Consider the following 26,925-nt stretch of genomic DNA (forward strand, 5'->3'; position numbering starts at 1 on the left):
CTATGAAACATATGGTCTCTGAAGCCCCTCCCAGATCTTAAATCCCATTTTCATAGATTAATAGCTAGAAATGACCTCAGAGGTCAACTGCTCTAGTCTGCTCTCCTCATTTTACGAATGAGGAACCTGAAGCCCAGAGTAGGAAAATGACCTGTTCAAGGTCACAAGATCACATAAAAGGCAAAGTCAGGAGTTGAAATCAGGTCCTGTGACTCAGTATCAGTGCTTGTTCCACTGTACCACGTCCCTGTCCAGGTTCTGAAGCACTGTGAAGGCAGAATGAACAGCCCTCAAAAGAAATACCTGTTTGGCCCCTCCCTAGAGGGGCCAGTGGATGAAATTCCAATAACCTGTAACGCTATTTCTCTTGCAAGTTGTGAGAGCCATCGGAATGCAGTGTAATACACATTGCTTGGGGAATTAAGAGATCTGAGTTTGAATCCTAGTTTAGACGCATACTAAAAGTATGATCCTAGGCTCTGAGTAATATGAATCAACTACAAAGGACTTATGAAGAAAGATATCTTTAGAGAAAGAACTGATATATGGAAGTATGTACTGTGTAATTTCACATATATATCTGTGTCAAATGTTGGGAGGGAGGAAGGAAGACAGCTTAGAACTTAGAACTCAAAATGTAACAAAAAAAGTAAAATAAATATTTAAAAAGAAAACTTTTTTTAAAAAAAGGTGTGACCCTAGACAAGTTACTCACTCATCTATAAAATGGGATTCATATCATTTACACTATCTGCCTCACTTAGTCAAGTACTTACTAAACTCTAAGAAATGGAAGTGGTTATTATCATCAAATTCAACTATTTGAGGGCAGGGGTTATCCCCTTCATGAACCAAGGGGCAGAGTCCTCGGCAGAATCAGAATTGTAAAAAAGTCAGAGTAACAGGAAATGCAGGATGGATCTGGAAGAGTGAGATGGGACTTTACTGAGTTAGCAAGTTCATTCCCATGTATTGTTGGAGAAGAAAAAACCTTCAGTTGGTAGTCAGAAGACCTAGGACCCAGTGTCTTCCAGCTCTGGCTCTGACTTACAGTGTGACCTTGGGCAATCACTTCCCTCCTATGGTTATTTCCTCTTCTTTGAAATGAAGGGTTTGGACTAGATGGTCCTTTTGGTTCTAAGATCTCTTCTTCTTAAGTCCACAAGGTCTTAGCTAATAGTAGCCTAGGATTTTTATGGGTTCTCTGTAGACAAGATTAAAGATTTCCATCTTTGCTAAATGTAATTTCCCCTACATTCCAAGCTGTGAAAACATTTGGGATTGAATCAAATTATACTTCTCATTTTCTCATATCGAATGTAAGACCATGGAGCTTACCTTTTTAACCCCAAAGCCAAATCCAATTTTCATATATTTATTTATTTGTTCACTTATTCATTCTTTTATTTCATTTGTTTATTCAACAAACATTTTTTTAAGGCAGTTGGGGTTAAGTGACTTGCCTAGGGTCACACAGCTAGTAAGTGTCAAGTGTTTGGTCTGAGGTCGGATTTGAACTCAGGTCCTCCTGACTTCAGTGCTGGTGTTCTATCCACTGCACCACTTAGCTGCCCCCAACAAACATTTTTTAAACCATTACTGTGTATGCAGTACTATGATAGGTAAGGGTGGGGGGGAATACAAAAAAAGTAGAAAGCAATATAGTTCCTTTCTTGAGCCCTTACAGACTAGGTAGTGGATTTTGTACTTATTTATAAAAATATATAGAGAAAACATGGAGAATTCAGAGAAGCTTGGAAAGATTTATATGAACTGATGTAGAATGAGATAAGTAGAACCAGAAAAATAATTTACAAAATGACCTAAACAGTATAAATAGAAAAAATAAAAAATCTGGAACTGAGTAGTATATCATTTTAGTGACCAAGTTTGGTCCTGAAGAGATAAGAAAATGTTCCTTCTACCCTTCTTTGCAGACATGCATATACCTCTATGAGTTCATATACTATCAGACTGAGTTAATATGTGGTTTAATTTTGCTGACCTTTTTTTGGCTCTTTCTTTTTTTATCCTTTGTCACAAGGGATGACTCATTGAGTTCCACAGAGGGTTACATTTGGAAATGAAGATGACGTCAAAACAAAAGATAACAATTTTTAAAAATTTAAATATATATACATAGACACACATATGTGTATGTATGTATGTATGTATGTGTGTGTGTATATATATATGCATATATATGTATATATATCAGTCTTTGTGACTAAAAGCAGACTTGGTTGCAGAGAGACTTGGGAGAGGGCATGACCAATGAATGGACTGATCTTGACTCCCATGCTCAGCACCCTTACCTTTGGAAAAAGGAATTATGGATTGATGATGCCAGAGCTGGCTCACACTATACTGGTTCTTGTGGTTTATCTATTGGCAGTTCATCACATCCATACTGGGCTCTTGAATCCCTTCTTTCTTCTGGCCTGGCTTTGATATCTTTGACTCATAACTCCTTTTTCCAAAGAGGAAAAGAGTATAGCTTGAAGTCAAGGTCAGTATGTCCAAAGGTTAGTCTCTGCCCTAAGTCACTCTGCCTTAAAAGCAGAATATGTATGTATGTATGTATGTATGTATGTGTGTATATGTGTGTGTGTGTATCTGTATGTGCATGTATATGTATAAGTATATGTATGTCTATGTGTATATATATATGTATGTGTATATGTATATGTATATGTATATGTATATGTATATTGTGTGTGTTGTTCCCAAAAGACCTTAACAGTATGGAATAATGGGGCAAACCAAATAAGAGGAAATTTAGGGATAAATGCAAAGTCCTACATTTGGATTCAAATAGTCAAATGTATAAATATAGAATAGGAGGAATGTGGCTAAACAAAACTTCATGTAAAAAAGAAGGACTGGAATCTCAATATGAGTCAAACTGATATAACAGATTAGCAAAAAATACTTATGTGATCTTGAACGGCATCCATAGAAAGATGGTGTACAGAATGACGGAGGTAAAAGTCCTGCTGTCTTTTGCCCTGGTCAGACTACACCTAGAGTGCTGTGTTTGTTTCTGGGAGTCAGGGAAGCTAAAGGCATTGATAAGCCAGACTGTGAACAGAGGAGGGCAACCAGGATGGAGAGGGGACTAGAGGCTAACAACAGCAACAACAACTAGCACCTACTGTGTGCCAGGTGCTGTGCTAAGTGCTTTATAAATATTATCTCCTTTTATCCTCAAAACAACCCTGTAAGGTAGGTACTATTATTGTCTTTATTTTACAACTGAGGAAACTGAGGCAAACACGTTAAGTGACTTGCCTAAAGTCACACAGCTGGTAAGTATCCATACTGGAATTGAATTCAAGTCTTCAAGGGTCAGGTGAAGAAGTTGGAAATGTTTATTCTGGAGAATAAGAGATTTATGGGGTAGACAACAAAGGACTGTCAGAAGGAATAGGGATTAGACATGTTCTACTTGGCCTGAGAGAGCAAAACTAGGAATAATGGATGAAAGTTTCAAAGGCATAGACTTAGCCTCAATATAAGAGAAAAACTTTCTTGTCCCTGGAGTTGTTCAATAGTGAAATAGGCTGACCCAGGAGGTGATGAGTGTCTCCTCCCTAGAGATCAAAAGCAGGGCTCAACTAGACGTTCTATGATTGCTGCTAGCAGAGAATGCAGAGGGACAACTCCTATCCAGGTCTGGGTTGGCCTTGATGCCCCTTCTGTGATGCTATAGTGGGACATAACAAGGGTGCCTAAGGCCACCAGGGAGGCCACGTAATTGCTACAGAAATTTAGTATAAGGGAGAGGAGTATCACTGTGGCTTGAGATCAGGCTAGGTAGGCTTCATGGAGGATGTAGGTGTTGTGTATGACCCTGAGGGAAAAATGTAGGTTTTGGATTAGTGCACAAAGGCAGGGAGGAAATTCCAGGGGAGAGAAAGCAACATGAGTAAAGGCCTGGATGAAGAACACCCATAGCATGAGATGGTAAGGAGACCCATTGACTAAAGCAAAAGATACACAGGAAGTCTGGGCAGCTAGGTGATGCAGTGGATAGAGCGCAGGAAGAATCCTCTTCCTGAGGCTGGATTTGAACCCTGGGTAAGTCACTTAACCCTGCTTGCCTCAGTTTCCTCATCTGTAAAATGAGCTGGAGAAGGAAACGGCAAACCCCTCCAGTATCTTTGTCAAGAAAACTCCAGGCTCAGATTCTTAAAATCTGGCCCACTTACATTATAGATACAAATACTTAGATTCCTTAAGAGTCTGGCCAATATGGCAGATTCCTAAAATCTCGACCACCTCTGATTGATGTTCTAATAAACCTTGTCTTTGGCTGGAAGAAAAAAAAGAAAACTCCAAATGGAGTCATGTAGAGTTGGACATGACTGAACAACAACAAAAACAGAGGAAGTAGGAAAACAGAAGATTAGAAGGATATTCAGAATGCTCCCATCCATATATACCTCTCTCTCCTTGGCTATTCCCCAGCACTGAGTCCTAAGTTTACCACCCCCACCAACCGGGGCCTCATTGCTTCCTCAAAAATTTGTCTTCCCCAAGGGCTTCAGCAGGACCTTCCGAGAGATGAAGAAATCAATCGAGCAACAAATGTTAAGTGGGAGGTATTGGAAATACAAAGACGAAAATAAAGCAGTGGCTGCCCTCAAGAATCTTATATTCTATAAGGAGAGACACCATGTACATATATCAATATCTGCAAAATAGAAACAAGGTAATAGAAGGGCACTAGCAGCTGGGGAAGGGTTCAGGCAACCCTTAATGTAGAATCAGATTTGGACAAGGGACCATGGCACTGGAACGGCCCCACTGGCAAGTATTAAATAACCTAAGTGAAGAATGAGTCTATATAGGCTCATAGGATTTGGAGTTGGAAGGGATTGATTATATTATCTATCATATTACCTATTCTAACCTATTCATTTTAGCCAAAAAAATATTGAAGTGACTTGCCCAATGACACACAGCTAGTAAGCTGCATGGTTGCCCGTCCAACCCAGGTCCTCAGACTCCAACTTCTGCATGCTTTCCACTCTCCCTTTCTTCATCCCCAGAAGACCAAGGGTGGACAAGAAGCCAGAACTCGGGGCCTTCTCATGATCTTCCCCCAGCACAGTGTGGCAGGGTTCTGCCATCAATCGCACCTTATCAGGCCTCTTATTTCATCCTTTATCCAGCTGTCTCTGGTGTCACTCTGTGTCCTTAATTTGGAGTTATGAGAGATTGAGCACTCAGGTCTGGGCCTTTTGAAGGATTCATGGGTCCAAGCTTGGCCATCCATCAGGGAGAAATCTCAATGGCTTCTCAGTGGGGAGAAGATAATTTACCAGAGCCAGAAGAAGGGCTCTTTGGTTTCTGCAGCGAAGGGTTCCAGAGATAATGTGAAGATGATGATGGGGATGATGGAGGTTACTGGAGATGGAATCAGAAAGTCTGTGTTCAGGTTCTAGCTGTGACCCTCAGTTACTGTGTGATATCTTCAAGTAGCTGGGCCTCATATTCCCCATCTGCAAAATGAGGAGTGAATGGACCTGGATCAGTGGTTCTCAAAGGGTATACCCCGAATTTCCCTAGGTATGCCACAATTTTTTTCATTATTTAAGGAATTTTGTTGAATGTAAATTTTAACTTACTCACTATACACTGTTATGTTAAGTATGGTATTTGCCTCAGAATTAAGACTCCTGTTTCTGTCCTAGGCTACTGGGGGGGGTCATCAAATGGGGCCTGGCCCAGCCCTATGACCCAGCTCTCAGGTCCATCTTCCCATTATGCCACGTCTCTCCATCTTCTGCATCAGATAAGATCCAGTTTTCCAACTCTTCCTTCCCCATCCCATACCAACCTTTCCACCTAATTCTCGAAATAATAATCAAATCATCACTATCATTCCTGTAAACATGTCAATAAATTTCCTTATGACTCCACTCACCATCCCTGTAACTTCCCAAACCAAAATGTCCTTCCTCACCTGCTGATCCCCAACAAACCAATCCCCTGCATATGTTCTTTGCCCCCATTAAAATGTAAGTTCCTTGAGGGAAGGGACTGTCTTATTTAATTGTATTTGGATACCTAATGCTCAGCACAGTACCTGGTACATAGTAATAATCATAATCATAGCTAATATTTATATAGCACTTACTTTACAATTATTATCTCATTGGATTCTCACAACACTGGGAGGTGGCTGCTGTTATTATCCCCATTTTACAGATGAGGAAACTGAGGCAAATTGGGTTAAGTGACTTGCCCGTGGTCTCACAGCTAGTGAGTGTCTAAGGCCAGATTTGAGCTCAGGTCTTTCTGGCTCCAGGCCTGGGGCTCTATCCATTAAGCCACCTAGTAAGTGCTAGCACATAATAAGTGTTTAATAAATGCTTTTAAAATTCATTCATTTAGAAAATAAACAGAACTTGTCTATTAAGCCTACTCTAACCTCAAAACAGAAAAAGAATTCAACAAAAATGCTCACTCTTATTGAAGGTAAGCTGTGCATGCCTGAGGCTCCTTATTCTTACACAGTGTTGCTAACTTAAAGATTCCCTGATTTCTCACACCAAAGAATCTTGTGCCCTGAACAAAACAACAACAATAAAAATATTGAGAACCATTGGCCTGGATGGTCTCCAAAGCCTCTCCAGGCTCCAACTCTTATGATATTAGGAGATGATAATTTCTGCTTTGGTGTTCTGCAACTAAAATGTTCTAGGCCAGAATAGATATTAGCAAATCTGTGAACTTGGATGAGAAAAATATTACATTTTTATTTTCACTAGCCTCTAACTGAAATTAAGCATTTCTTTCAGTTATTTAAGACTTTTATTCTGAGGATGCATCTGTAGACTTCATCAGACTGTCAAAGGGGTCTAGGACACAAACAAGGTCTAGGTCCTTTGGGGAAGTCCATGGCCCTGGTACCCACTCTGATTACTTCAGGGAATGGCTTAGTCCCTAGAACATTCCGTGATTACAGATGGGGATGGTCTTGGTCCTATAAGGCTGAGATAGTAGAATGCAATGTTCTAGGCTCAGAGTTAGAGGAACTGGGTTCAAGTCCTGACTCTGAAACAACTAGCTAGTATGATCCTGAGCAAATTACTTTCCCTCTCTGGCAGCTAGACTGGGTGGAGCACTAGTCAGAGTGCTAAACCTGGAAGAAAAGACCTAAATTCAAATTCGACCTCAGACACTTACTAGCTAGGTGACCCTGAGCAAGTCATTTAACCTCTGTGTGCCTCAGTTTCCTCAACTGTAAAATGTGGATAACAATAGTACCTCCAGTAAGATGATATTTATAAAACACTTAGCACAGTGCCTGGCATATAGTATGCACTTAATAAATGTTTATTCCATTCCATTCCCCATCTCTAAGCCTCAGTTTCCTCCTCTGTAAAACAGGGATAATAACCTACCCTCAGGGTTTCTGTAAAGAAAATGCTGTGTAAATTAAAGTGCCGAAGAAATGGGAATAATTGATTTTTGTTGCTGCTGTTAATGTTATTATGCTCCAGGAAATGAGTCGAGAGTCATGAAAGAAGTCAGACTGAGGAAAGATTTCCTAGACCCTCAGGGGACAGGGCTTTAGGAAACTCTAGGCAAGTTTTTCTGCAAAACAGATGACTCAGACAGCAGTCTTGGAATAACCAAGGCAGAGGCACTGAGGGAAGTGAGAAAGAATTCTACTCTCCCCGCTAACAGAGTGAGATATACCAGGAATAGCAGGATGGCATTGTGACTATAATTGTGCAGTGTGAGAGTCCTAGACATGGAGTCAGATGGCCTGTCTTCAGAGTGACAACTGGGACCTGATCCTTCTGGGGAAAGCACTGGGGAAACCATGCCTGGGATCGGCAGCATGCATCTGGGTGAGGGTCAGGACACCTTCCTGTGAGGGAGAAACAGAGAGCAGGAGACTCGGTTTGAGACTGCAGCTGGCATAGTGGATAGAACACCGGGCCTAGAGTTGGGAAGACCTGAGTTCAAATCCGGCCTTAGACATTTCCTAGCTGTGTGACCCTGGGCAAGTCACTTCACCCTGTTTGCCTCAGTTTCCTCATCTGTAAAATGAGCTGGAGAAGGAAATAGCAAGCCACTCCAGTATCTTTGCCAAGAAAACTCTAAATGGGGTCATGAAAAGTGGGACTCAACTAAAAAAACTATTCAACAACAACAATCGGGGGGGAGGGCTTAGTGGAGATGACAGATCAAAGGAGATGGCTTTTCTTTTAAATAATTCTTCTTGATAAGTTCTATTATTTCTATGCTGCTGAAAGACTGAGATTGTTATCAGCATAAATTCATCATCCTGGAATGAAGGCTTGGTCTTCCCACCCTAGTTCCTCCAATTATGTCTGAATTTGAATCCTAGATCTTCCACTTACCAGTTTATGTTGATGAATAAGTCAGTTTACCTCTAGTAAAACTTGTCCTATTTACATTATAGCTATTCAGACACCCAGCAGCTCAAAGTTGACAACATCCATAAAGAGGAGCCATGAGGATAACCCATGATCTCAAATGTCCATACAGAGATGGACAAGATTTAGGGGACAAGCGAGATGAGCCAGAGATCCTGAGACAAGGCAGCAACTTCTACTTCACACAAATTCGATTTGACTTCATGGGGATCAGGAAGCCTTCCCCCATCCCTCTTAACTCCAGCGCCTTCCCTCTAGTCATTATTTACTACTTTGCTTTAGAAAACCAGGACACAAAAGCTTGCTTTATTTATACTTGTTTACATGCTGTCTCCGTCCTCAGACTGTAAACTCCTTGAGGGCAGAGGCTGTCTTTTGCCTCTTTTTGTACCCCCAGCACATAGCACAGTATCTGGCACATAGTCGGCACTTAATAAATGTTTCTTGGTTGATTGATCATTACAACTTGTTGAGGATGAGATCTTAGACAAGAATATGGCTCTGGTTGGGTATAACTTATACATATGAAATAGGATTGGTAAAAGAAGGGAATGGAGGTGACATAGTGGATAGAGCACCGGCCCTGGAGTCAGGAGGACCTGAGTTCAAATACGACTTCAGACACATAACACTCACTAGCTGTGTGATTCTGGATAAGTCACTTAACCCCAATTGCCTCGACAGAAAAAAAAAAAAGTGAGTCAGGGGATGGCCCTTTAATAAAAAAGAAGGGGTGGATACTAATGTATATTTTATTTGTGAGAAAATTCAGGAACCATGTGAGAGAAGCTCAATAAAGAATAATAGAGAAACAAACACAAGTGATTTTTTTTTAAAGACATGTAGAGAAGAGGGAAGCAAGGACAGGTAACAGAATGAGAACAAAAACATAGCACGGTGCTGGGACAATGGTGTCAGGAGCTCTACAGCTCAGAATGAGACAACGCTGGCCAGGAAAAGTAAGGACAACAAAGAGGGTTTGTTTGTTTGTTTGAACTATACTGGGGAAAGGTGAGAATCAATGTAATTTTACCACTACTTAGGAAGGATGTGATGATGGTAACTGGCAACAGGGAGAAGGCAAAGCTGACCAATTCTTATTTTGTTTCTTTTTTCTCTTCTCAGGAAAATGGATGTTGGACTGAAAAGGACAGAACAAAAATGACTAATGGTGTTTGTTGTTACAGTTCAACCATGTCCAACTCTTCGTGACCCCATTTGGGGTTTTCTTGGCAAAGATTCTGGAGTAGTTTGCCATTTCCCTCTCCAGCTCATTTTACAGTTAAGGAAACTAAGGCAAATCAGGCTAAGTGACTTGGCCAGGGTCACCCAGCTAGTAAGCGTCTGAGGCCAGATTTGGACTCTGGAAGATGAATCTTCTTGTCTCCAGGCTTGGCACACCCCCTGCTGCACACCTAGCTGCCCTAATAGAGTAGACTCCGAAAATAAGTAAGAAGATAGAAAGATGACACTTAATTCCTCAAGTCAACTACATCCTCAGGTACTGAAAGAACTGGTGGGTGTAACTATTGAACCAGTGTCAGTGATATAGGAAAGAAACATTGTGGAGAAAAGCAGACAGAAGAAGGGCAAATGTCCTGATCTCTTATAAAGGGAAAAGACTGGAATCTGCAAACCAGTCCAGAGTCTGGAAGATTCCAGAACATATTATTAAGGAGATGGTTGATGAATGTCTAGAAAAGGAAGCAGTGATCACAAAGAACCAATTTGGCTTCATTAAGAAGAGGCCATGCCAAACTAATGTGATCTCTTTCCTTTTTTGATAAGATTATTAAATTGGTCAGTCAAGAGAAGTATAGATCTAATTCAGCTAAATTTTATCAAAGTTTTTAGAAAACATGTCGTACTGTTTTTGTGGAAAGAATGGAAGGTTAAGAGTTTGGCAATAGTTCAGTTAAATGTATTTACAAATGGTTGAATGACCGGTATCAAAGAGTAGTCATTCATGACTCCATGTCAACCTGGCAGGAAGTCTCTAATGGAATGACTCAGAGATACGTGCTGTTTAACATTTTTATCAATGACTTGGAAAAAGGTAGTGTCATCATCCTTGTCAAATTTGCAGATAATACAAAGCCACCAAGGTAGATAACTGCCATAGTGGGTGACAGTCAAGATCTCAAAAGATCTTGACAGTCTAGAGCACGGAACTGGACCTAATAAGATCAAATTTACTGAGGATAGAATGCAAAATACTATGTCTGAGCCCAATAAATTCATTTCATGAGAGAGGCAGAGTTAGCAGTTTATCAGGAAAAGATCTGGGGCTTTTAGAGTACTCAATACGAGTCGACAGTGTGATCTGGCAGCTATTAAAAAAAAAAAAGAAAAGGTCATGTAATGTTGGGCTGCACAGAGAGAGGCTTTGCTTCTCATAATAAGGAGCTGACACTTCTGCTGTACTTTGCCCAGGTTAGACCATATCTGGATTATCATGTTCAGTTCTAGGCACCACATTTTAGGTAGCACACTAATAAAACAGAGAGCATTCAGAGGAGAAAACAATGCTGAGTCGAGGTGGGGTACTATAGGGGTATAAAGTGGAAGGAAGAATGGACATGATAGTTGTCTTCAAATATCTGAATCCTGACTTCCTTCAAATCCCAGCAAGAAATCCTACCTTCCACAGGGAAACTTTACCGCCCCCCCCCCCATCCCTTAATTCTAGTGTCTTCCCTCTGGTGATTATTTCCAGTTTATCTTGTCTCAATCTTGACAGCACATAGTTGTTTACATGTTGTCTCCTGCCTTAGACTGTGAGTGTGAAAGGAAGGGACTGTCTTCTGCCTTCCTTGGTATTCCCATTGCTTAGCACAGTCATGGCATCACCTCCCTGATGCTATGGTCCTCTTCGAGAATGAAGGACAAACAGCAACCTCTGTGAGTAGAGAAGTAGCTGCCCACTGGGGACCAACCTTCCAACTGAGCAACATGGCTTTCTTTCTTTTTCTTTCTTTCTTTCTCTTCCTCCTTCTTTCTTTCTCTTTCTCTTTCTCCCTCTCTCTCTTTCTCCTTCTCTCTCTCTCTTTTTTTCTCTCTCTTTCTTTCTTCTCTCTCCTAATAGGATACCACACCCTTACCTGTGGGTGCTCTACCCAAAAAGAATGTAAATTTTAATCTCTGAATTTTTTTGGTTTTGTTTTGTTTTTTCTCTTAAAGACTAGTCTTAACCCCAAATCATTGTGGTCCCAGACCAAGCCCTATTTGGTCGCTGTTTGGACCCTGATTGGCTCAGAAAGAATGTAAGTAACAATTGTTTGTTCTGGACAGAAATTCTGAGGTTCTTCTCCTTCCAGAGCTATTTTTTTTTAAAGAGGCCTTTCTTTTTTCCTCGTTTATTATTATTATTATTATTTATTAAGCCTTAATCGCTGAATGGGTACTGCTTCAGTCAAACTGAGACCTCCTAAAGACCTTAACTTGAAAAGGCCAAGGTTCCTCACTGCATCCTGGGTTGTTGAGGTTTAGAGGTACTGGGACCCCAAAATCACAACACGCAGGTCCCACCCAAAAGAATTCAACCCAAGCCTTCTTTCAGTCAAAGATAAGGTTTATTAGAACATCTGTCATATTGGGCAGACTCTTAAGGAGTCTGAATGTTAGTGAGCTATTGGCTAAATGTTAAGAATCTGAGCCCATGGCTACATTATAAGAATCTGAGCACCTTAATGGAGACAAGATGGACCTTATATACAGAAAGACTATGGGAGGGATCTAGGAATGGTTAGATAGTCTATGGGGTAATAGAATTCCAGGGACCTGGACCACATGGCCAAAGGAGAATGGAGCCTAGATAGGATTAAGGGTAGGAAGTGGCCTGGAGGTAAGACAATGGAGGGCTAGGCTAGGTTAAGGGTAACAGAATTGGGAGATAGGGTGTAGCCACAATGAAAGGCCAGTTGATGGGATTATAGCCTCAGGCAAACGCCAGAGATTTGGCCTTGTGAGAAAGTCCAGAGTTTTTCCTTTTTCGGGTCTAGATTCCATCCTCATCAGGGCCATCTCCAGTTGTCTAATCTATATCTGGCCATTGGACCCAGATGGCTCAGGAGGAGAAAGTGAGGCTAGTGACTTTGCACAGCCCTCCCTCACTTTAATCCAATTCACTTTCGTGTCATGGCATCACCTCCCTGATGTCATGGTCCTCTTCAAGAACGAAGGACAAGCCTGGCACATAGTAGGAGCTTAATCAATGTTTATTGACTGATTGCCTACTTGAAAGGACACTGTCATGGAAGACAGGTATTATTAGACTTGTTCTGCTTAGGGCCCCAAGGGCAAGTCTGGGAGCAACCAGTTTGAAGGTATAAAGAAGCAGATTCACGCTTGATGTACAGAAATACCTCCTCACCATTAGAACTGTCCAAAATGGGAAATGGTCCAGCTCAGAAGACAGCAGGTTTCCCATAACTGCAGATCTTCACGTAAAGGCTAAATGACTGCTAGAGGTGGTTGTTACAAGCATTCTTTTTGGGGTGTAGGTTGCCAACTCCCATTCCAGCACTGAAATGCTATGATTCTTTGATACTTGTTTTCATGATGATAATAATGCCCACAGTTTCCATTGTGTTTTAAGGTTTATGAGCCACTTTCTAGAGGGCTACAAACTCAATATGAGTCAACAGTGTGATATGGCAGCCATTAAAAATAAAATCATTTAATCTAGGGCTGCACAGAAAGAGGCTTAACTTCCACTCCTGCCTAGGTTAGACCACATCTAACAGTCCTTGCCCTCAAGGAGCTTATAATGTATTGGGGAAGACAACATGCAAACTAATATATACAAGCTATACAAAGCAAGCTATATACAACATAAACAGGAAATAATATTCTTCACAATTACCCTCTGAGATAAGTAGTGCAAATATTATTGAACTCATTTTACATATGAGTAAACTGAGGCTTAGAGATTTAAGTTAGTCAAGGTTCAATGACTTAGCTATGTCAAAGTCAGTCTTCTGACTCCAAGATTTTCCCCTAAGCCAGTGGTAGGTAGAAAGGAGCCACTAAGCCACACCATGAGGCCACATATTGACTTAGAAAACCACAAACTAACTTTATCTGTGTTTTATTGTATTTTTGTTTATTTTGTTGAATATCTCCAAATTACATTTTGCTCTGGTTCAGGATGCACTAAGGAGTGTTACCCACCACATTAGGCCAGCAGACTACATGTTTGCCACCTCTGCCCTAAACCACACTACTTGCTGTGAGGAAAGTGATTTGTAAAACATTTTGCAAAGGCAAACCTCAATCCCCAAACTCACAATCACAGAACCTCAGAGATGGAAAGAGCCTTACAGGGCCTGGCCTTAAGCCTTCCCTCTACAGTCTTCTGAGCAAACCTCCCATGATGGGGACTTCTATCCTTCTCAAGTCAGCCTATGCCACATTGGGCCAGCTCTAATTGTTAGGTAGTTTTTCCTTGTTTAGATTTAAGATCTGCCTTCTCTGCACCTGCTACCCATTCCTCCTCCTTCCGTCGTCTGGGGCCAAGCAGACCAATATTTCTCCTATAAGGTGCCTTCAAATAGTTAGGATTATAGGATCAATTCAATAAGTATTTATTAAGTCCTTCCTATGTACCAGGCACTGTGCTTAAGGACACAAATAAGAAAAAGAAAAAGAATTCCTGCCCATAAGGAGCTTGCATTCTAATGAGGGAAGAGAGCTCACAAAAGGAAGCTGAAAAGGTGGGGGAGGGTACTGGGTGGGAGGGGGTGGCATGTTGCTCTGTGGAGCTGAAGCCAGGCAGAGCTGCAGATGCAGAGGAGGGTGAGCTGGAACTCTGATCTCTACCTTCTATAAAGGAAGGCAATGGGAGGAGTTAGTGCTCCACCACCAAGACCTGCAAACAGGGGGAGGAGGCTGAGGGAGGTGGTCTCAATCAAAGCTTGAGTTAGTGGCATGGTGATAAGATTAGAAGTGATGGCAGGACAGCTAGGTGGCACGATGGATAGAGAACCATCCCTGGAGTCAGGAATTCAAATCTGGCCTTAGGCACTTATTAGCTGTGTGATCCTGGGCAAGTCACTTAACCCCAAGTGCCTCCAAAAAAAAAGGTGATGGATTGCATGCCCTCTTGGGGAGGGGGGAGAGGAGAGGAAAGGGGAGAACATTTTAGACTCAAAATCTTACAGAAGTGAATGTTGAAAACTAAACATAAATTTTTTTTTAAAAAAAGTGGTGGGAGGGATATCTTAGTCTCTGAAGTTGAAAATCAATCAGAGCTATGGAGGCTGGAAGGGACCTTAAAGGCTATCTAATCCAAACCCCTCATTTTACAGGTGAGGAACCTGAGACCATAGAGGTTAAGTGACTGAATCAAATATGTACCAAATAAAAGAGACAGGAATTGAAGCCTGGTCTTCTGACTTCAAATCCAGTGTCCTTTCCACTAGATTACAGCTGCAAGAAGTAAACCAGTTTGGTTCTATTTTGGGACATGTTGAATTGGGGAAACCATCCATCCATCCCATATCACACTAGAGACTGTGCCATGGAGGGACTTCTGCCCTGGGCCCCTGCTCTCCTCACTGGTGACTGCCTCCGTTAGAACACCATTTCAAAGGGGCAGCTAGGTGGTGCGGTGGATAGAGCACCGGCTCTGAGGCCAGGAGAACCTGAGTTCAAATCTGGCCTCAGACCAAATACTTGATGCGTACTAGCTGTGTGACCCTAGGCAAATCACTTAACCCCAACTGCCAAACAAACAAAAAAAAAACCACCATTTCAAGAAAGCCCATCGGATTTCATTTTACTCCCTCCTCTCTACCACCTTCTTCACAGCTTGCCAGCAATGGTGCAGTACCTTTTCCCACCCCACCCTCACTCTATTTCTGGAACCAAGAACCATGATCAAATCAACTCTGTCATTGTTCCTGGGTGGGTATGTCTGTAGAGTTCCTTGTGGACCCATTCATTATCTCTTCATGGACTAATGCACTCTTCCCTAGCCACCACTCCCTTCTGTATGTTGTTTCCTCCGTGTCTGAGCTTCTTGAGGGCAGGAACTATTTTTACTTCTGCTGAATACCCACCGTATGGTACATAGTAAGCACGTAAGAAATTCTTTTTCTTTCATTCATTCATTCATTCATTCATCCAGTTGCAGATGTCCAATAGACAGTTAGTGATGTGAGACCACATCTTAGGAGGGAGGCTAGGTATGGATATAGAGATCTGGTAATCATCTGCACAGAGAACCTATGGGAGCTGATGAGAGTTATTGTTGTTTAGTTGATTAGTCATATCTGACTCTTCATAACCCCTTTTGGGGTTTTCTTGGCACCGACACTGGAGTGGTTTGCCATTTCCTTCTCCAGCTCATTTTATAGATGAGGAAACTGAGGTATATAGGGGTAAGTGACTTGCCCAGGGTCACATAGCTAGTGTCTGGGGACAGATTTGAACTCAAGTCCTCCTGACTCCAGGGCCAGCACTCTATCCACTGCACTACCCAGTACATATAGAGAAGAATAAGGATCTGTGGACAGACCCCAGATTCTGGATACATTCTGACCAAGGCAGAGGCCAAAGGGACTATTAGCTCCTTCATTCTAGATACTCTGCCTCTATTTACGCAGCCTGAGGATGCTGTACTCTTGTTGAGTGAGGGGTGCTCTAGGAAGGTCTGTCAGAGAGTGTAGCTGGGCTGTGTCCCTAGAGGCTTTCAGCCCCAGTAAAATGGTGTTCTTTAGTGTTATGGCGTAAAACTGTGCCTCTATGCTTTCTCTCAGAGCCGGTGAAGCCCAGCAGCTGCTTTCAGAGTAGCGGTTGTTTTGTGTCTCCTACATGTTGCTATGGGAACAATTCCCTCTGCACATCTTGGGCCCCCACTTAAAGTTAGAGATGAAAAGATTGTCAGAGTCAATAAGGTATTGACCTAGCAGATGGAGGTGGGGTTGGGGAAAGCTCTGTAGCAGGGGTTGTAGGGATCAGGGGTCAACTCTATTCACCCTCTAGTTTATCTCTTAGCTGCAGTAGGCCAGATGCTAGGGCTGGGTCACTCTCCTTTCTCGCTCCTCCTCATCCATCTATTATCACCCTCTTCATTCTTGTAGCTATTATGTAGGAGGCTGCCCCTGGCATCAAAGAATGTCAAAGCCAGGAGGGGCCTTAGGACATAGAACACAATGTCAGAGCTGGAAGGGTCTTCAGAATATGTCAGAATTGGAAGGGACCTTAGAACCAAGCATGTTAGAGCTGCAAAGGATCTTAGAACCCAGCATGCCAGGACTGGGAGGCTGTCAGAAATGCAGACAATTAAAATGCGGCACATAGAATGTCAGAGCTAGAGGAACCTTAGAACATAAAATGTTCGAGCTGAAAGGAACGTTAGAGGTCATGCAGTCCAAACTTCTCATTTTACATATGAGGAAACCGAGACCCAGAAAATGGAAATGACTCACCCAAGATCACATAGCTATAAAGTCCCCGTTCTTATGTATGACTCTAAGTCCAGGGCTTTTCCCACTATAGCACAGTAACTTGGGATTCTACTGCCCTAGGCATGGTTAGAAGTGGCTACAAGTAGGTAGGTGGGCCCTACTATAGTTCTGTCACTGGACCAGAGGGGTTCTGGAAATGGCTATCCTACAGCCTGAGGGCCAGAATTTTAAAGAATCATAACCCCCTCATTTTACAGATAAGGAAACAGAAACCCAGGGAGATTAGGTCACTTTCCCAAGGTCACACAGGCAGGAAGCATCGAAGGCCAAATTTGAACCCAGATTCTGTGACTCCAGAGCTACGGCTCTTTCCACTGTACCACGCAATCAACCACAGCACGCACATTTCTGTTTCTGGCCCTTTACATTATTGTGTAGGTAGCTCCCCTTTAAGAAAAATCTAAACTGAAAAAAATCAATATAATAGAGTATTCACTTTACACAATTATTCACTCCGAGTTTCCTTTAAATGACAAACTCCCTTAATGCATTTAAAATAGCAATAAAATTGCCAAAAGTTTGATTGGCACACAAATTTTTGGAGCGTGTCTATCGCAGGAAGCAAGATCTAGCCGGATAATAAACACCGGTGCCGAAACAACAATCTGGCCGGATATTTGTGGCTCCAGCGGCGTGTGCTACATTTTTGCATTTTCAGAATCCTAGCATCCAAGACCCGGGAGGGACTTCAGAGGGAAGTGAGTCCGAGCCACACCTGAACCAGAAGACTCCCCAGAGGCAGGGGGCAGTGGAGCCTTTGCTTAAAGGCCAGTGGTGATGGGGAACCTTTGGAGGCAGCACATTCCCCTTTGTATAGCTCTCGTGGTTAAGGAATTTTTTCTTCCATGGATTCCAAATCTGCTTTTGGTAAACTTCGTTCTTCTTTGATCTGCCCTCTGGGGCCAAGAAAAACAAGCAGCAGAATCGTGGTGTGGTAGGGAAAAAAAGAAAGAAAGAAAGAAAAAAACAAATTCAGGGCAATTTGGAGCCAGAAGAGCTGGATTTGAATCCTGACTCATCCGCTTTCTACCTGTATAACTTTATTTAACTCCTCTGGGCCTCAGTTTCCTCTTGAATAAAAGAAGGTTAGATTAAATGGCCTCTAAGGTCCTTTCCAGTTCCGAAATTGATTCCACACTCCCAAACCTGATCTCACTTGCAAGTGACATCCTTTTCAGATGCTTAAAGGCAGTCATCATTTCTTTTCCAAGCTAAACATTCTCCCTTCCATTAACTGGTCTTCAGATGATGTGGTTTAGAGTCTTCTCACCACCCTAGTTTGTCTTCTGGGCTCTCTCCACTTTTGCAACAACCTTCCAAATGTAAATACAGCTAAATGCGCATTAAGAGACTTTACTTAGAAATGAATACAATACCCTAGGTGTGGTGGGACCAGGGAGGAGGACAGTGAGGCTATTGTCTCTCTTGCTTTGAATTCTGTGTTTCTGTTTGTGCAGCCCCACATATTGTCAGCTTTGGGGACTGGCATGTCACATGGCTGATTCCTTCTGAACCTGCAGTCCACTAGAACTCCTTGGGCTTTGAAATGATTTTCAGTTTACCTTATTTTGACTGTAACAGCTTGATCACATAAACAAGTGTCTAGCTACATCTTCCTCCACCCTGTACTTCTGCAGCTAATTTTTTTAACCTATTATATTTCATTTTGTTAGATTCTCCCTATTGTTCTAGCTCGCACCTATCCCATCAGAGTGATTTCTCCTTCATTTTGCTTTCCCCTGTTTTTAAAAAATCTCTCTTGTCTGACATTGTTCTGTGTTCTGAGGTCCGCAGAATGCCAGGGGAATATTCTATCAGCGGGTCTTAACCTTTTCCATGTCAGGGACCTCCTTTGGCCATCCACGTTTCTTTGTAACCCAAGCACTTAGCACAGTGCCTGGCACATGGGAGGCTCTCAATAAATGTTTGCTGATTTGATTTAGTGAAGCTTATGGAACTCCTTCTCAGAACAATGTTTCTAAATGCATAAAATAAAATAGGATTCCAAAATAAGAAACCAATTGTATTGTAATAAAGATGTAATTTTTCCCATCCAACTTCACCAAATCTCTGAAATCTATCCACGGACCCCAGGTTAAGAACCCTTGCTCTAAAGGGTCTTCTAGCTCTTGCAAGCTATGAATACATGATTTGCCCAAGGTCACTCAGATATTAAATGTCAGACTTTGGACTCCAAATCCAGTATTCTTCCTCCTGCATCATAGCTGGTATTTGATCATATCCTTGGAACATTTGGTCATGCTGTACACAGAACAGCAGCAGTTAATAGTAACTCCGTACCACCAGATCTCTTGGCCTGTACCTACCCCTTTAGCTCTGGTATATTTAGACCTTTCAGAGGGTAACAGCCAACAGACCATAGCCACCACACTTCTAGCCTCTCCACTTGAAACCCCAGTCTGGAGCTAATCTCATAGGCCAGGGTGCCTGGGCCCACAGCCTCATATATCAAAGATACTTTTTCAGGGAGCTAAAAATACAAGTCATTTTTCACTACTGGTGGCAAATTGAGAGTAGCCCCCAATGCCAGGAAGTGGTGCTGGGATGAGGAGGTTGATGGATAGAGATTTGTCCCTCCAGGAGTTACAGTCGGCAGCCTGCAGTCTGCACTCCAACCGGCAGAATCAGTAAGATGGGGCTGAACACTAGGAGAAAAGAATTATGAGATGGAATTATTCCAAAGGGGACGAGATCCTTTGTCTCCAGCCCCAGAGCACAGCTTAGTCTGGAGAGGGACCTTAGAGATCACATAGTCAAATTCATTCATTTTACAGATGATTAAATTAAGCCCCAGAGAGAGAAAGACATGTAGGGAGTAGTAGGCATGTAGGGAGCAGGTAACAGAGCAGAGTTTTTACCTGGAATTCCTAATTACAAATCCAGTGCTCTTATGACTAAATTATGCCAAAGCTGCCTCTCCCAGTGGCCCAGCAAAATTTTGAGCGGCAATATTGGTCCTGGAACCACATGCAGGGCGTCACTGCATTTGAACGATGGAATCTGGGACCATGAACCAAGCAGAAGACCTCCTTCCCTGAGGCCTTGAAGATCAGAACTGACTCTCTATCACAGCTTACTAGAACTGAGAGGGACCTGAGATACTGTCAAATCCAATAGAGTAGAAAATTGAGCCCCAAAGAAGGAAAGTGACTTGCCCAAAGTCATTCAGAAAATACATGACAGAGCCCAGACATGGAACAACCAGGTCTTCTGACTCCCGATTCTGGTGTCTTACCACTGTACCAGCCATTGCTGATCAAAAGACAAGCCTGGATCCTTCTTGTGGCTAGTAGTGTAGTTTTTATTGTTTTTTTTTTTAAAAAAAAAGCTTGTTTTTGTCAAAGGAAAAAAAAAGTCAGCTCCATTAAAGTCATTTCTTTCTAATGCTCCAGACATCACAAGCTGCTGTGGGGCTGGTTAAACAGTAAAGCTGTGCCCTCAGCAAATCAGCGTTTGAGGAAAAAATCAAGAAAATTAGTGCTTGTGGAAGTGATGGACTGACAGCTCCGGCTGGAGGCAAACAGTGCTAGCTTCCCCACACACAGCCCTGCTGCGCCACTCTCTCCTCTTCCCAAGCCCAGTTCCCCAACTCCCACCCCCTCTCGCATACTCCCAATCTCCCCACCACTGCTTTCTCCCAACTCCCACAAGCAACAAGCAAACGGCTGCTACCCCTGCCCTTCAGCCCTCACTAACTCTTCCAGGCTTGCTCTCCTTTTTTCTTCTTACTGTGTGTCTTTGAGCAAGTCACTGGCACTGTCCCGGGCTTGCTTTCCCCATCTGTAATATGAGATGGTTGGACCAAATGCTAAGAAAGTTCCAGCCTTCCAGCCCTCTTTGTCTATGTTACGTGTTCTTCCAGATCTGGCAGTCTATATTCTAAAATCCTTTCTAGCTCTGACCTTCTTTTTTTTAAGTTCCCCTCCCAACCTATGTTCTAAGCATCCCCCCAACCCCATTCTGATATTCTATGTTCCCAAGTTCCTTCCAGCTCTGATACTCTAAGTTCTAAGATCACTTATGGTTCTAAAATTCTATGTTCTGTATTCTAAGGCATCTTATATAACACAATTCCACTGCTATTGCCTTTAGTGTTTTACCTTTTCCTTTTGTCCCTGGCTCTGCCATTAGCCTTGATTCTTTCCCCATAAACCAAGGGCTCTTAACATGTTTTGTACTATGGATTTCCTTGGCAGTCTGGTGAAACCTATGGACTCTTTCTCAGAATAATGTTTTTAAATGCAGAAAATAAAATGCATAAGATTACAAAGAAAACCAATTATTTTGAAATAAAGATGTAATTTTTTCCCATCTTTATTCATGGGTACCCTGAAATCTATCTACAGACCCTTTATTACATGATATAAATAGGGGTAACTATTTATTACTCTCCCTCCACTACTCCTCTATTGCCTCAACATAGCATTTAAAGGTTCTTGAGCTTTCCAAAGCCCTGCCAGCTGGGCATAGGCTTTGGGAGACCATATTGAACTGGAAGGACTTTGACTATGAGTGCAATTTGGAAGTCTGTATCTGACCACTGAGGATCAGCCAAGGTCAGTGTGGTTCATCACCAGAAGGTTGATCACAGGGTGAATATTTTTGGCTACAATAACTCACAAAGACTGTCTATTTCCTTAGGGCATAGAGGGCTTGAGGTCTGCAGGCAGAAAGCTACACCAATGAAATCACAAAATCTTGTGATACTGTGAAATATTAGGGTCAGTGCTATTTGACTCTCCCTGTTGTAAAATTGGATGGTGGAATGGAAAGGGCACTTGACTTTGAATAGGAAAACCTGAGTTCTAATCCATGAGATCAGGGACTGAAAAATGAAAGGAACCTTAAAGGCCCTATAGTCCACTGGCCCCCTCCTTATTTTTCAGATGAAGAAATTAAGTCCCAGAGAAGTCAAGTGACTTGTCCAAAGATACACAGGTAGCAAGCAACAGAACTGGGATTTGCACCAAGGTCTGCTTCTAAACCCAGTGCTATTTCCACTGCACCACAAATCCTAGCTCAGCCACTGAGTGTGTCACCTTGGCAGATCTGTTCCCATCTTTGGGCCTCAGTTTCCCCCTCTGTAAAAAGAGAGAAATTGGGCTCCATTATCTTCTGAAGGTCCTTCCAGCCCTGACATTACGTGATTCTGTATTTCTCTGCTCTTGACAATAGTTGCCTGCCCAAACTAGACAGACACTGCCCCCCTCAGGCCAGACTCTCCCCTGCGCTGTGGTTTTCTCCGTGGCAAAAGACAAATGTCCACGGGGACCTAAGGCGAGACAGTAAAACTCATTTCACTAGTGACCCCAATTCCAGATTCGAACCCTGATCTCCAGAGGTGAGAGTGAGGAAAATGCTTAAATTAAAATGCTAATTACCGTCTTAAGTAATTCGTTCCCAGACAGAAACTTGTATCTATTATTAACAGCTTCTTGCCACATCCTTAGCTTGCTAAGAGACATGGGTGATTTAGAGATTCAGGTTGTAAAAGAGAGACATGCCTGTGTCACTGAGCTCAGCTTGCAGATCTGTGTGCCACCTTCGCTTTGCTTGTCCAGTAGAGTGATGGTCGGAGGAGCCCTACCCAGAGCCAATGGAGCAGGTATACTGAGACTCCTCCCCCAGGAGGTCTTTTGGATTTTGTGGGAAGGGGCAGCCCAGGGGACAGATGGATTAACTTGGGAAAGGAGGACATAAAGGCTGGAAGCAAAACTTTGATTGGTCTTGGGAAGCCAGACCTGCCCTGGAGACAGTCTTGAATATTTGGTAATAATGCTAGGAATCATTCTGCTGAAAATGGCTATTTCAGAAGGAACCACTCTGCGTCTTTAGAAGCTAGACCCAAGAGGAAGCATTAATTAACTGTGTGACCTCAGGCAAGTCACTTTTCCTCTCTGGGCCTCAGGAAAATGAAAGGGTTGGACTAGATGGTTTCTAAGGTCCCAAAGCTCTAACATTTTATGATATAGTAGAGAGTAGATGGGGTTTGGACTTGTAGGATCATAGCACTTAGCCTGATGTTCAAGGCCAGCCCCTTCCAATCTTCATTTCTTACAGTCTTTCTCAACTCTAACCAGGTTGAGTCTTTATCCCTGTTCTTACCACAGGTATAGTCATTTCTGCCTTTGCTCACCCCATTTCTGACTCAGCATGCCCTGTGGACAATGGAGAGCTAAGGAATGTTTCTGAGCCTAGGAGTCATCTTATCAGAGCTAGGATTTAAAAAGATTAAAAAGATAGGCCTTTAATCTGTGGAGGATGAGTTGGAAAGAGAGATATGGGAAGCTAGGAAGCTAGTGTGAAGGAAGGAGGCCTGAGTTAGTGGGGGGCAGGTTATTGAAGTGGAAAAACGGGAAAGAGATAGGTTAGAGCTCTCTCCACAACCCCCAAAATGGAGGTCATTGGTGTTGGCATCTATGGAGAGGGTATGCAAACATACTTTCCCAATTACACCATAGTTCTACATAGGGCCATTATGTTCACATGATGGGACACATACTGAACAGGAGGTATCCATGCAAGTGGCAGGGAAGGAACAGAGATAGAAATTCAAGTAGGTTTTTTTGAAAACCATGCGAGCTTTATACTCTTTTAGTATCTGAATAGACATTCCCAGCCTAAGAAGGGTCTTAGAAGAGGGAGCTAGAAGAGAGACTCAGTCACCATGCACAAGGGCGATGACAAGGCTGAGGGAGCTCAGGGAATGCATGCTGATCTTTATGGCTTGGACCAATGGTGTCATCCATCTACCCAAGATGAACTGGTACTTTGAATACAAATGCAAGTAAGGAGAAAGGGAAGAAGTACAGACAGGTAGGGAATGAAATCCTTTCTTGCCCCATTTCCCACCTTACCCTTCCCCAGAAGTAGACCTCTTCTCCCTCAGGTATATGCCCCTTACTGGTTCTATGATGAAAACCTTATAGTTATTGATCTGTAAAAGCAGAATGTGTGGGACTAAAACAACCAGGACAGATCTCATCCAGTGAACATCCACACCAGGGCTTACACTTGGATATAGTGAGCATGGAGGTCAGAGGTCATAGGTCAAATGATCACAGGATATCTAAAACTGAAAGATAACTTAGAGGTCATCTAGTTAAGCCTTCTAGTTTTTGCATACGAGGAAAATGGGGCCCAAAGAGTTTAAGTAGGTTCAGCTCACTTGAACAAGAATAGGTTGGCATGATCCAGGAGCATTGAGGTGTGAAGAGGGAGTAAAAGTTCCTAGAATGTTGTTGAGGCTGATGCTCATTTGGATAAATTTCCCATCTAACTTAATGCCTTGCACCCCAAACTCTTTTCTAGAGAGGGATACTCTGGAGGAAAAGGGGAGTATCCCAGTGTTCATATGCTTTGGTTTATGTCATTCTAGGGGCCAGTATTAAGGCACCTGAGCCTTCCTTTGGTAGGCTTGGAGTATATAGCCCTTCTTTGGGGATGCATGATTCTCTCCCCCTCCCACCACACCCACCTGAATGTAGGTGTGAAGAAGCACAAGTAAACGGTGTGTATGCTAGGGGTCATATACATGAGCTTACTTGGGTCCATAGTCATCTTCATGAATTCTCCAGCCCTATCTCTGCCATCTGTATGATCACGAGCAAGTCATTTCCTTGCAGCAAAATGCCATAGGCCAATTGTGACAATGATGTAGTCCTCTCTCTACCTATTGTTATCGTACCCACTTGTGTGATCTTGGATAAGTTAGTTCCCTTGTCTAGGCCTCACTTTCCTCAGTTTTAAACAAAAAGTTTGAACTGGATGATCTCTATGGTCCTTTCAAGGACTGACATCTTGTGATTCTACGATTCTACAACTAGCTAGGGAAAATCTGACACTCTAGTTGGCAAGAATAGCTAGAAAAACATTTGCTCCTGGGCAGAACCCTGGACAGCTCCCACATATTACTCATCTGCTGGGGAGCAAATTTCCACTCTGCTTTGTAGAAGCACCAAGGAGGGGAGAAATATTTTGGGAGACTATATAACCCTCATATTTCAGAGGAACAAACAATGCCTTTTGGCAAGCTCACGCAGATGAGAAAGAGAGAAAGAAGAAGAAAATAAATACAAAATGAAGAGGTGAGGCATATGAACACACAGTGACAGCCAGAAATGACCTTAAAGATCATTTGGTAAAGAAGTCAGAGCTGAAAGGGTTCCGAGAATATATGAGATAAGATGTCAAAGCTGTGCATATCCTCAGAGACAATCTAGTACAATCCCCACATTGCACAAAGAAGGAAGCTGAGGCCCAGAGAAAGGAAGTGCATTGCCCAAAGTCACATAAGTGTTATATCATAAAGAGCAAAGAATGTAGTCAACTCTTTGTGGGTAGGTACTATATATCGCTTTTATATTTGTATCTGAAGCACTGAGCACAGTACCTAACAAATAGTAGGTGCTTAATAAATGCTTGACTGAGTGGTAGAAAAAGGACTATCAATATCATAATTTGCCCATATCGCTGTTATAACATCTCCACATTCACTGCCCAAAACCTGATCTTTTTGCCACATGAAGATTCTAAGCCCTCTGACTATAGAGAGAAGTTGAGATACAATGGGGTAGTGGAAAGAGATGAAGCACCCTGCGATAGTTAAGAGTACGGAACCCGGAAGTTTACAGACCAAGGTTTGAATACAGGCTGTAATGGTAAATATGGTAGCCAATAAAATCCTCCTTTGAAGACTTTTCATGTTGGAGAAGTGACCCTTTATTCTTACTCTAGAACGACTTACCAAGTGGGATGTGCTTCAAGTGCAGGCTCAGGGCTGGAGAGTGCCTTTCATTTAAGGACCAGTCTAACCAAGTGTGGAGAGGCTCATCCCTCAGAGGAGGCTTTCAAGGAGTGAATTTGGTGGGGAGGGAACAATAATTCATGAGGATGGAATCACAGAGAAGGAGGACAGCCCATAAGCCATCTGATCTCTCTCATTCCTGCACATGAACTCCCACAGCATCCATAACAAATGACTGTCCACCCTCTGCTTGAAGACTCAGGAGGCACAGAGTGCTCATGACTCATCTTAGCATAGAGATGTCCCACAATGATGAACCCATTGATCTTTTAAAGTGCTGAAGGAGCTCTTCCTCACTTCTATAATTTTTGCTTGTTTCAACTACTAAATTCTCAACAATTCAATTACCGTGGTCAAGGTTCTTCCCCTGAACAAGGCCCACTACTTTCTTTAAAAGGCCATTATAGAACCAAGATGTGGTTCTGGAAAAAATTTCTCCCCCAAAGAGGCCCTCTGGTTCCTTCCTTTCAGGGAAACCCCTGGTTTGTTTTATATGGTAGGATCATAACAGTTTGAGCTAGAAGGCCTTTTGTCTGATCCTCTCATTTTAAAGAGCAGGAAAATGAGGTCCAGAGAGGGGCCTGAGGTCACATAGATTGTATAAAACAGAACCAGGACTAGAATCCATATCCTTTGACTGCAAATCCAGGGATCCTTCTACCTCACTTCATTTTCTGTGTACATGGGGCACACAAATCCCACCAGTGTTAAACGGCTCTGTTTGGCAGCTGATGGTGATGTAAGTTCCCCCTTTGGCCACCTGCTCAGTCCCAGCTGGAGTGAGGGGGAGAGAAGGAAGGGGAAGGAACTACAATCTGGCTTGGAATCATCCATCCCAGGTTACAAGCTGCCAAAGAAAACACAGGCCTGCTGAAGTCTTCTTCAGCTGTAGCAAGCAAGCAATCTTGCCCTGCCTAGACTTTTGCACTTTGGTCTGAGCCTAGGAGGTGGCCAAGAGAACTATAAATATGATAAGACCAAGAAACTGTATGTCTAGGGTTCATGGTTTCTTCCTTCAGTTTTCAATAACTTTATAACAATCTAGTTATAGTAGTGCAGTGCAATAAAAGGATTTCTTCACTTGGAGTCAGAAATTCTGGGTTCAAGTCCCAGTATTAATTAGCTTCACCACTTTGCTCCTCTGATCCTCAATTTCCTCATCTATAAAATTGGGGTGTTAATATTGCACTTGGTGAGGGTAGGTTGG

This window comes from Vombatus ursinus, unplaced genomic scaffold (assembly GCF_900497805.2).
Source record: "Vombatus ursinus unplaced genomic scaffold, bare-nosed wombat genome assembly UNPS02014785.1, whole genome shotgun sequence".
In the NCBI taxonomy this organism is placed as follows: domain Eukaryota; kingdom Metazoa; phylum Chordata; class Mammalia; order Diprotodontia; family Vombatidae; genus Vombatus; species Vombatus ursinus.